Genomic DNA, 10,921 nt, shown 5'->3' with positions numbered 1-10,921 from the left:
TTCTCCATCTTTGAGGTCGTGCGGCGTCTCTTCCACATGACATTTTGTTGCCACCGCGTCACGCCTGGTAGATCAAGATCAGAGCTCCATCAAGTGTGCGACCCCCGTGCTGTGGCTCCCTCCACCAGCTGTAAACAGGCCAGCGTTGAGTTTTTCTTTTTTTTTCTCCAGCCTTGCACAGATAGGAAGAACACGTGGGAGTGAGGCCGCACGTGAGCTGTGGAGCTCGTGGCAAAACAAATCACCCTGGACTGGACTGAAGGTTTTTTTTTCACTCCGCTTGTGATGAGGTGTTCGAGTGGTCTCACGCTCATCTGTTCCTTCCCCCTCTCTGGTACAGCTCGTCTTTTCATGCTCGCAATTCTTTTTCTAAATGATTTTTCCTTCAGACCAAAGAGAACGGAGTGTTTTTTTGAAGTAAAACGTTTTAGACACGCCTTCGCTACAGGCGCCGCGGATCTGTTTGACATTGAAGACTGGTAGAGAAGATAATCCGCCTGCAGGGAACAAACTATTCTACGATTTAAATATGCTCTATTGTCTATTCAATAATAACTGTTCTCAACTCAAGGTCCACTTACATACTTGTTCTGGAGCTTTAGACCCTCATCCCACAGTCCTTATCAGCAAATTGATTTCACTTTTGGAAATGTAGATGACCCTGAGCTCCTCTAGTACTTCTTCACGCAGTACTTGGTTAAAGTTGGACATACAAAAGGGAGAAATACATATTTATCTATTGAGTTGCTCATGCCGGTGTTGAGTGCTGAACAGAAAATATTGTAAGCAGAAGCAACAGAGGATCTCTTTCACTTTTATCTCCATCTTTTTTGTCAAGATTACAGTTTTTTTTGTAAATATATTTTGCAGTTCCTCAGTGAAATACAGGCATGTCCACAAAAACAGGCTGTTAATATTTCAAGTATGTGTTGCTTTATCTCTGCCAGATGTAAGTCTGGAGGGGATCGTGTGTCCAGTCGTGTGCGAGCGTACGTTTGTCTGTCTGTCTTTCCGTCCACAGCCAATGGCCTGCGTGTAAAGGCCTCAAGTTAGGAATCCTAAATTTAGACACTGTCCTAAACTAAAAAATAACTGTCAAAAATTACATCACCGTGGTTGTTCAGGTCATGACAGGCATGGTATCAAGCAGAACGTTGTTAAACCTTTCCTGTTAGCAAAATGGTAGCTAACTAATATACTAATAAGTAATAAAAGATTAAGGCTAACTCTTGTCAATGTAGGCTGGCTATGCATGGGAGCATACCTATGTTTGCCGCTTTGTATGTGACCATTGAGGGTCCGATGTTCCCCGCTATGTAGCCTATGTAGACCCTCACTCTAACCCTGACCCTAACCCTGACCCTGACCTCCATTACAAACAAAATGCTAAATTAAATCAGCAAAGCCATATGGATTAGCTAGCTAATGCTTTGCCAACATTAGCTAATAGGAAAGGGGGATGCTGACCTGGTACAAAGCTTGCTTACACCTTCAGTGTGGTCAGTCAACATTGAGCTAACTAGTTAGCCTAGCTTGTTAGCTCCTTCTTTCCAAGTGGAATGCAAAAACAATGGGTCTTTGTTTCAAATACTATGTGGGCATGTTACAGAGGGGGAGTGTTTTAACAACATTTGTAGGGTAAAGATTCCAGTCAGTGGCTCCCAAAAACTTCTTCTTCTACCATCACCAGCTCTCAAGTGTCTTAAAAATCAACTGTTGCTACCCAAAGGTCTGAAGCTCAGGTACTGTAGCTACTGTTTACGAATATGTTAAAAATAAGACCTTTAGCTTTGTTTGACAAAAGGAAAAGCTGCAGTGTCATCATATTTCCTAACACAAAACATGAAGACTGTAGATGAAAATGAGAAACTCACTCAGTTAAAGAATATCTCACTTATAAGTGCTCATTATGTGTGCACAATGGACTGCAAACTGTATTGTGGAGAAGGACCCAGAAATCTTCACCAAGGTTGTGAAGGGGAACCCATGCGGATCAGATCTGGTATTTGGGGCTTGATCTCCCAAATGAGGCACCCATAGTGGCCTTTTTGTTCATCCCAGCCGTGCTCCCGTCTTTCACAAGCCATCTCATCATTCCTTTTGTTGCTTTTCGTGTTATTTTATCAAAGATTTCACTGTTAGAGGCTCTGGAGTTTGCCAGACTGTCAGACCACAGCTCCAAACCAGGGCACTTCAGAACAGGCATCATGCATGGATAAAGAGGAGGGCATATTTTACTGAGACTCAGCAGTTAAGTCCCAGTCCTCCAGTGACCATGACTACACAGGAACCATCAGTGCTGCTTTGACAACAGTGAGTTCATTTCCACACGGGGATGTGGTCATCCATATGAACCTGGATTCAAATTAGTTGCTCGTAAAATGATTCGGCACACTTTCCATTTGCTCATGTCTTGGCTTCATCTGCACTTTGTCAGCTCATTTGAGAGGCCGGTGCCCCAGTTTGTGCTGGATGGTCCCAGTTCTCCTGAAGTAGACAATTTACAAAGGAGGACTAAAACAAAGATACATTTGCCCAATTTTCTAAAATGCTGAGATGATTTCACTTTATTTGACCCTTTTTTTCAAAGAAAATATATCATTTAATCCTTATTTACAGAAATCTTTTCCGTGCTGTTGCAGAGAGATGAAAGATGTCAGGAGATGGTTAGCTTAGCTTAGCATAAAGACAGCTAGCCAGGGGTTGTGTCTAGATGATAAACTTGGATTCGCAAAAACTCTTGCGAGACTCACTGCCTGACAATCTGTCCGAACCATAACCATTCAAGGTCAGTGCCTAATCTCAACCATCTTCTGTGAGCGTCACAAATCTTGGGTTACCATATAGACACAAATACACTGGATACTGTTGCAAACACACCTAATAGCCTGTGCTGCTCCTGGGCTTTGGTGCCCAGCCTTTGTACACAAGCCAGGCTATAGCTATCCTCTGTTTCACGTCATCATGCTAAGCTAACATAACTGTGTCCTTGCTCCAACTTCATATTTTACAATAAATTGACTCTCAGAAGGAAAGCAAAGACGCATAGTTACCCAAATGTGTCTTTAATTTCTCTTTCAGCGTGTTTCCTTCCTGATATGTGTTTTCTATTTAATTTATAATACACCTAAAATAATCAATAACGTGCACGTTAGGTGCTAACGACCGACATTCACTCACCTTAAACATTCTGCCTGCAATGCACTTTTCCCTCCTCTATTTGCACGCCCATAAATAAATTGAGAGCACATTTGGATTTCCTGACTGTCAGCTTTCAGGAGGCAGGTCCCTGCCACGTCTGTCAGATCGATTCATTCAGACGCAAGTCCCGATGAACCGTTTCTTGGGGCAGCGCGTTGATGTCTTAAAACAGTGCCCCTAATCAGCAAAATGGAAATAAGAATATCCAGACTTTATACGGGTATGATGGTCCTGGAGTGTGTTTAATCAGTGAAAAAGTGACATAGAAAGCACAGTGTTGACCTTGTATCTTGGCAGATTACTACTAAAAGGTTGATGACGTTTTACCTTTGTTATGTGGTCATATAGTACAATGAGTGGTTGTGTTTCCCAAGGCTGCAGTAATGTAAAGTTACAGCCACTGTGAATCCACAGAAAGACGGTGCTGCCACTGCTGTTGTCAAGGGTTTAATTCCCACTGGATCCAAACCTACTAATTATAGTAAAACTCATTAAAAGCATCGTCTGCCCCCTAACCTCCAAGCAACTTCCGTCATCTTGTGTTTCACCTGTGTGTTGAGAATAAAACTTAATAACAGAGACCTCATTCGGCCTTCTATCGTATGCAATGCTGCTGTACATCTAGCATCAAGGGCATTGTACCGACCCCCTGTGTGTAAAGGTGACATACACAAAGTCCTTCCAGCTTTAATCCTGTTAGAAAGACCTAAAGCTTGGAGGGTCGCCAGGATGCACCAGTGGTATGAGACCAGCAGGTCACAAATAGCCTTAAGTCTCGTCTAGACAGGAGGGCTAATGGATGGTAACACCCTGCATGTGCCCGCCCGTGGACCTGCCAAATGATTAAGAAATTATGAGTGAAAGAGTCAAGAAGGAGAAATAGGATTATGTGACAGAAACATTTCATGCTCTTCTAGTCTAGACTAGAGCTGTTTTCTCATATTTAGAAACACATGTGGCACACAACAGGAGTTTGTCCGTGTCTGATGAGTTCTCACCTAAAGGAAAATACTCAGCTTTAGGCGAGGGATGGCGCCTGGGCAGAGCGTGCAGGAGGAAGGACATGAAGCAGATCACACCGCGGGCACATAGCCTGCCATAAAAACAACCCAAGTCTCTTGCTGTTGCTTGAATTTGTCTGACGATTTCCGCGTCGGTCCTTAGCGACAGAAGTTCCCAAATCTCGTTGTCTCTTCAGTTCTATATTTCCGTTGTCATCTTCGTTGTCAATCACCCTTCTTCTTCTTCTTCTCCCCCAGATGTTTGTTTGCTTCCTGTTTGCACTGGCCACGTGATAGAAACGTAATCAACACGTTTACTCACACATGGGCTAAATCGGACATTGCGCAGACTTTGTTTTTCGGGAGCTGACGGGGTAAATGTCTGATCCAACTGACTCAACCATTTGCGTTCTCCCGAGCCCCATTAATGCCGCCTTTATCAAGCCCCGCCATCTGTGTTAATGGTGCGAGGACGGAGTGGATTGACAGATCCGTTGTGCCACTGAGCCAACGCCTGTGTTAACGTGAAGGCCGCGAGTCGATCCGCATGAGGGTCAAAAAGTGACAAAGCAGGTTTCAGAGTAGCCCGAGTTAGCAATACCTTACAGAAACATTGCGTGCAACTCCACTGTCTCTTCCCATCTCCCTGCAGATCGGCTCACAAACCCTACTTTCTGTGTCAAATCACGCCTGGGATGGCTTTTACGCTGCCTTGCTTGGTCTGTGCAGAATCTCTGTGTGACGGTTAACGTCGAGATAATTGCAGGTTTGCAGGTTTGCGGTGCATGTGTGAAAGGCGCTCTGGAGAGCAGCGAAGTAAGTAAAACTAGGACAGAATATATTGTCCCGTAGATCGTGAGAACTCATCAGCATCAAACAACTTTCCACATTTCTCCTCCTTTCCTTATCAATTCCAGCCGAACATTGTTGATGAAAGAAACAGAAAATGCTTCATTATTTTTCCACATGGTGCAACATGGTGAAATGCAGCAGAGTTGGCACCGGTAGTTTTTTTTTGGTCTTACTTGACTGAGCTTGAAGCTTTATATATTTATTTCGCAATGACACCGTCCAGGGTGCACACTTACAAACCATCATGCCATTTCCAAGAAGACGGAGAGGAGTGTGGGGGGGGTATACCCATGATGCTTTTCTTTTGTCTGCTGCCTGAGACACCCCCCACTTCCATTACTATAATAGGAGAGGAGAAGGAGGGAAGTAAATGGAAAGTCATTGTGTGAATGCTTTTTGGAATATGTCCCGTGGCACACATTTAAATCACCCTAAATGGAGCATCCAATGATCTGTAACTGTGCAGAGGAGATTGACTCAAACAGCTTCCGCCGGCCCCTCTTTCATTAGGAACTTATTAAACCTGAATGGAAGCTTAAAGAGTGCGACAGTAAAAAAAACAACCAAAAAAAACCACCCAAAAACCACCTCAGGCATCGGTTGAATGTGACTAAATACCCTGTCATTCTGTCAAGAGCACGCCGCAATTTTAAGGAAAATGCAGAGGATTTGAGGACTACGGCGTGGCACTTGCTTTTAGTTGAATATAGTTTCTATTGAGGCAGTAGAGGCCACAATTTTCCCTTCCATTCATTATTCACCAGCTGTGTTATCTGCACACAAACCGGGCTCTAGAACGACACAGCTGGGTGTTAAAAAACTGCAGGATGTTAGCAGGAATAATAGACCTGATATCAAGATATTTGTTGGGAAGGAGCAGAATAAATGCAGCCAGGTGTGCTCTTTTTACACTTTGTTTCAACGTCATATCATTAAAACATTTCCTGTTCCTAGAAGCGAACCGTCAGCAGTACTTTCTCATCACTGTCGGCTGCAGTGTAAAGCTCCCGGCTGGGCGTGCGTCGGGGGACACCGGCTCAGAAGGTGAAGCGGGAGGACAGAGGAAGTGTGTATCGTGTTGCTCGATGTGTAGCCTGGTGGTCTGTGCACAGCGAGGAGATGACAGGCAGCGGAGGCCAGCAGTGACACACAGTGCATATGCTCTCTTGACAGCTACAGACGCTGCAATGCAGAAACAGAAAGAGTAAGAGAGAGAGAGAGAGAGGGAGGACACAATTACAGGTGCACGCTGACAGCAGCATCTCCCATTCTGGGGTTTAAAATCACTATTATTAGACAACCTCACACTGACGTGATTGGATGGATATTAAGAATGCATGAATCGTTTCCTGGTAATTTTCACATGCTGGGAGGAAAGATGATGACAGGTACATGTACAGTATGAAGACTAATGTTCTGAGAGGTTTGAATAAAAGCTCATATGATTACCTTTAGATTTTTATCCCAAACAATGCTCATTTTCTGCTTCATACTTGTATTTTGGGTGTCAGCTAGAACATGTTTACATGCTTTAAAGTTGTACACACACAGTGCACAGTGGTGTCGAGTCTTCTGTGTGGAGTTTGCATGTTCTCCCCATGTCTGTGTGGGCTTTCTCCGGGTTTTCCGGTTTCCTCCCACAGTCCAAAGACGTGCAGGTGTTCGGTTCATTGATGACTCTAAATCACCCGTAGGTGTGAATGGTTGTCTGTCTCTGTTTGTCTCTATGTGTCCTGTGATAGACTGGCATCCTGTCCAGGGTGGACCCCGCCTCACACCCGATGTCAGCTTGGATCGGCTCCAGTCCCCCGTGACCCCGATATGGACAAGTGGTTGAAGATGAATGAATGTTTCTAGCTGCCTCTTTGGCGGTTAGATGTAACTGCAGGTGAGCCTGTTCTTTCAGAGCCTCCATCCTGTCACGTTCACGGTCACTATGTGTGTTGACTATATTTATTTTTCGCTCTTTTGTAAACCTTTTTGAAACACATTCACCTCTCTACTTCCAGTCTGTCCCCTTTATGTTACCCTCTTAAATCCACACACACACACGCACACACACACATACACACAAACACACACACACACACACACACACGTTCCAATTACACTTCTGTCCTTACTACAAGCCTCATTTGGAATTTGAGGTTCCCGATTTCTGATTAGTCAAGTTGTCATTAGACAAGTGAACGCAGCATAGCTGTTGTCGCCACAGACACTTAGATTATAAAACTCGACGAAAAGTGCTTTCATTAGTGGGTCATATGATCAATCACCATTGTTTTAACTCACTATTTGATAGATAGGAACTTAAAAGACAATTAAATAGATGAAAATCTTACAGAGTACAACTTATATGTTCAAAACAATAGGCACATTATATCTTGATTGTTTAATCCGTACAAATACAGCGTAAAAGTGTAAAAACAGGTGGACAGAGTCGGGCTAGCTTTTTCCTCCTGATTTACAGTCTTTATGCTAAGCTAAGCTAACTATCTTCTGGCTATAGGCTTCATATTTAAGGGACAAATGTGACGCTGGTGTCAATCTTCTCATCTAACTCTCTGCAGGAGAGTGAATAAGCGGGTTTCCCTAAAACGTTAACGCATTCCTTTAAGAATGACGTTATTGCAGGGGAGCATAGATTTGCATTTCACTTAGAAGACACATCATAAGATTTAAAGAGGTCACGATGCACATGTTTGTTGTGCCTTTAATAGCATTTAACATGACGACTGAGCTATTTCGGGATTGTTTGATCAGACAAATCAGAATGTATTGTTGTTAATAATCCATCTACAAGGAGATACCTGAGTTTTTTCCCTACTGTTATTATAAATCGAAAGTGCTAGCTTATAAAAAAGGATCAAGCAGCTCTGCAGCGTCGTGTGAATTGCTGATTAAAAGCTGTAATAGGTATAAACTGGGATTGCATTTGACACCAGTAACCACAGCTCATATAATTGGTGAAAGGACAGTTTGTTTCAGGGCATGAATTCATTTTTTAATAGTTTATAGTCTCTGAGTGCACGACTGATGGAATTTAATACATTTTTGGCCAATAGAAATACATGTGTGTATCCCGTGAGGCTCATGGCTTAGAACTCGCCCTCCAGGCAGGAATCAGGGCCGCTCAGGGAGCAAGAGTCAGTCTTTCACTCTGCAGCAAGAAACAAACATCAGACTCATGTTTTTATCCCAGAAGTAGGTTGCTTCCCCTAATCTGCCCAGTAAACAGTTTATGCAGCGTGCATATGTAAGTTACCGTAGCGTGTGTGTGCGGGGTTTTGGTTGCGTGCAAGCATGCATAAGCGTGCGCGTTTGCATGTGCAGCCAACAGTGAGTGGGCTGAGGGGAACGAGGAGGAGGAAGAGTGGGAAGAGTAGGAGGAGGCCAGTGGTAAAAGCTTCAAACAAAAGCTAAAGATAGCACAGCGCTCGCAGGCACTCAATGAAGCTTAGATTTTCTCTGTCAAGGTTACACACACACACACACACACACACACACACACACACACACACACACACACACACACACAGAGGGACCACAGTAAAGGGCCTGAGAGTGCACGAGAAGTCCTTTACGAACAAACTACAACAGTAATTTATGGGAAAATGTACACTTGTGCATTATAGTAATGTTCAGATAAGGCTTGTGCCAAATGAATATTTATGATAAAATTCAGAGTATGTTTGATATTCTGCAGAATGCAAAATGGTGTTCACCCCGCAAATCAGTCGGACCGGACCTTTGAACAGACTGTACCCTGCCAGCTCCCTAGTACAAAGTCTGTGTAATGACCGAGTGACTTCATGTGTGAATTACATTGCCTTCATTTAGCTGATGCTTTTTTATCAAAGCTGCTTACAATCAGTGCGTTCAACCATGACGACATCAACCAAAAAGTGAGAGAATTGTGCGAGTACAGGGCATAAATCACCCAAATTGCATATTCTTCATTTAAGAAATATATTTTTTTAAATATATGTTTTTATTGATTCATGGGTCAAGGCGCAGTTTGAACAGGTGAAGTTTTTCAGTTAGTTTCATGCTGTGAAGACGAATGAAAGGATGAATTAATGTGATTCTAGAGGCGATTTCTCGTTTGAGCTGCGAACAATTTCCGTCAAATCAGGTGTAGACGTCCTCTGGAGTTTCCCTTAGATTTCTGCAAACCACATAAACATTAATAATTAATGCTTTTGGTACCCTTTTACAACTGCATGTGATGTACTGTGCTTTCAACTGACTCCAACGCAAAATTATAGACATTAGTATTACACGTCAAGCTCTCAAACTCCGCTTAGGGAGGAGGTTGGTTGGATGGTCGGGTCAAACACACACTGGACTTTCACCGCGGTTCATGTCCCGTTTATGCTCCATGTGAAAGTGGACCTTCATTACGTAACAGATGTACTTATTTTAACCCAAGCCACACTCTTGGTTCACTCCTGAGCCTGACCGTGTAGATTTGATGCCAACGTTAATCATGTGTTTAAAACAGCGACTATGGAGCATCAAAAAGTGTCGGTGTGTGACGAGTAGGGAATGAGAACGGGTTTGCAGCGGTTTGGAAACGTTTATATTCATCACATCTCTGGTTTACATAAAAGTACAATGCAGGACGGTTGTGCAAAATGGTTGCCCAGTTGCCATTGGCAACCATTTAGAGAAATTGGCAAATTGCCTTTGGTGGCAACCACTTTTTAACTTCTAAATCAAATTGGACAGCAAGGAGCAAAAGGTATTGCATTACTTATATTTAAATATTCATGTTTAAGTCACCAGACATTGCTGCATTTGAGACAACGATGTTTGAATTTGGGATGAAAAGTTCGAGTAAATCCTGCCATCTTTGAGCTGGACGCAGTTATTTTGTAAATCAGGAGTGAGGACACATTTACTAATAACAAGATTTAGGACAGTAAAGTACCAGATAACACTCAAAGCTTTCATTCTTTTATATCACATTTTCATTATGGGTGAGAAGTTCAGCCATCCAGGAGGAACTCGGAGTAGAGCCGCTGCTCCTTTGCGTTGAAAGGAGCCAGTTGAGGTGGTTCAGGATCATCTAGTAAGGATGAACCCTGGGCGCCTCCCTAGGGAGGTGTTCCAGGCACGTCCAGCTGGGAGGAGGCCTCGGGGAAGACCCAGGACCAGGTGGAGAGATTAGATCTCCACACTGGCCTGGGAACGCCTCGGGATCCCCCAGTTAGAGCTGGTTAATGTGGCCCGGGAAAGGGAAGTTTGGGGTCCCCTGCTAAAGCTGCTGCCCCCGCGACCCGACCCCGGATAAGAGGCTGAAGATGAGATGAGATGAGATGAGATGAGATGAGACTAACGTATAACTGCGTGCTATCTCAATATTACTCAAAATAACAGGTGACTAAAATGGCAACTATATTTTCAGCTCAGTCAATCAAAAGCTGATTAAAAGTTAGTGTTGATCCCTGAAATGCCAACATTTTATTCTAGCGACTGGGTTCTTCAGTCAGCATGGTCCAGCACAAACCTCCAGGACCGCTTCCATGCTCCTTGTCACATCATTTTCATACTTAACTTAACATTCAGTGATCCTTCACGCCCTTGTTTATTCAGATGTTTCCTTTGATTGTATCACCTGTCTGCAGATTGTCTTAACAAGATTCATGTAAACTCTCAAAGGTGTTTGGGTAAAGCTGCATTCCTCCTACGAATAAGTGGGTAACATATGTTTGGGTGCGTTTATCAGTCAAAACCCTCGAACCCTCCTTTGATTTATGACGCTGCAGAACAGAACAATATGGCTGCCTGCGGGGAATCTCTCACCAGCCCTGTAGAGGTAGCAATCAATTACAACTTTACTTTAATCCTGACACAAGATCCTC

The sequence above is a fragment of the Echiichthys vipera genome (genome assembly GCF_963691815.1).
Source record: "Echiichthys vipera genome assembly, chromosome: 18".
Classification (NCBI taxonomy): domain Eukaryota; kingdom Metazoa; phylum Chordata; class Actinopteri; order Perciformes; family Trachinidae; genus Echiichthys; species Echiichthys vipera.
This window is presented reverse-complemented; position numbering follows the sequence as displayed.